The following is a 1,449-nucleotide window of genomic DNA, read 5'->3' as shown; positions in this document are numbered from 1 at the left end:
CACCTCCTGGATCGCTGCAGCACCCACCAGGGGGCGGTAGTGCCCACTTTGGGAATCACTGATCTAACCTCTTGAGGGTCCTTCTTGGGCAACTGTTAGAGAGAAAGGGATAAATTACAGCAGCAGTCAAAGGTGATTGGAATTGGTGTTCCTCCATCATCTGCAGCTGAGGAGAATACAGATAGAAACATCAATATCATTGTACATCTTTACATCTCCCTTAGACCCCTTTTATTTATAACACCATTCATCCACCCATGAGTGACATCATGACCGGAGGAGGCCAGATAAGTATTACTGAGTTGGAGCTTCATCATCCTCTCTCACTACTTATGTATGTGAAGCTGCTCATATGGGTAGAATACATGTCTCTTTCTCCAACTATAAGAAGCAGTTTTTGATGAGCCTATCATCTCCCTGGCCTCTTTTCTTATGCCCAGCATATTATGAACATTGATAGAAGAGTGCGAGCTATTCAAAGGCTTACCTCCCAGTCTGTATTCTTGAACCATGGAACTGTGGTCCACTATCAAGTTTTGCATTGATACCAGGAATGTGACAGGTCTCAAGAATTAAAACAAAGACTTTCACTCCCTTGAACACTGAAAGACCTTGTGGCCCTTCCAGCTTTGACACAGTTGTCAAGGAGACTACTCAAGAGTTGATGGCTCATTCTGCTGCTACCTTGGTCACACATCCATGTACTTACCCTGGGGTCTACGGTATAATTCACTGGAAAAAAGCAATTGCTACACAAATCCATAATAATTATCTACTAAGAGAAAAGCTGCCTAGGATTTTTTTTCTGAGTCTTATTTCTCAACTTTTGAGTAGCATCATTTCTTTGTGGCTCTGTAATTCATTGACCTGCCTTTTCAAAACCTATGCACTGGAAAGAAGGGTTCTCACCATGAGTGAAATGAGGAGTTATTCCCAGGCTATCATTGGATTCTTTGCCAGAATCAGCTATCTCCTTTTGTACTTATCTCCAACTGTCAACAGCTGTGGGCTTACTGGTGGATTCCCTCTTTATGCCCCAATTTACTCTTCCTGGTTAGGACTGTTGGTGTGTGCTATAAAAAGAAAGGAACATGAATGGAGGAAATAGCTTATTTTCTCAGGAGGCTCCCTTTGGGAAGACTTACTGTTATGACCTGAGGATGTTAATCTGGAGATATAAGGCAGGAGCAATTCCATTACTGTAGTCCCAGCTGCACAAAATTATGGGAGAAAATGTCCATTTCTATACAGTGTGACACACTTTAAAAACATAATAAATTAATTTTGTTGGAGGAGGGAAGAGAAAATGAGGGACATCTGGCAAGACCTGTTCTTGATGAATCAGCTGGGCTGACTCTTTGCAATCACTACTCTTTTTCCAAGTATTCACTAATGATCTTTGATCTCCTTGCCAGAAGTCTAAGTCCAACTCACTGGTCTTTAGTTTTG

At 41.8% G+C, this 1,449-nt stretch overlaps 1 pseudogene; it reads left to right on the top strand.

Annotated features, from left to right (window-relative positions):
• Positions 1-257: 257 nt before the first annotated feature.
• Positions 258-1,205, top strand: LOC123255742 (annotated as a pseudogene).
• The last annotated feature ends 244 nt before the right edge of the window (positions 1,206-1,449 follow it).

This window comes from Gracilinanus agilis, chromosome 1, assembly GCF_016433145.1.
Source record: "Gracilinanus agilis isolate LMUSP501 chromosome 1, AgileGrace, whole genome shotgun sequence".
Classification (NCBI taxonomy): Eukaryota; Metazoa; Chordata; class Mammalia; order Didelphimorphia; family Didelphidae; genus Gracilinanus; species Gracilinanus agilis.
This window is presented reverse-complemented; position numbering and strand designations above follow the sequence as displayed.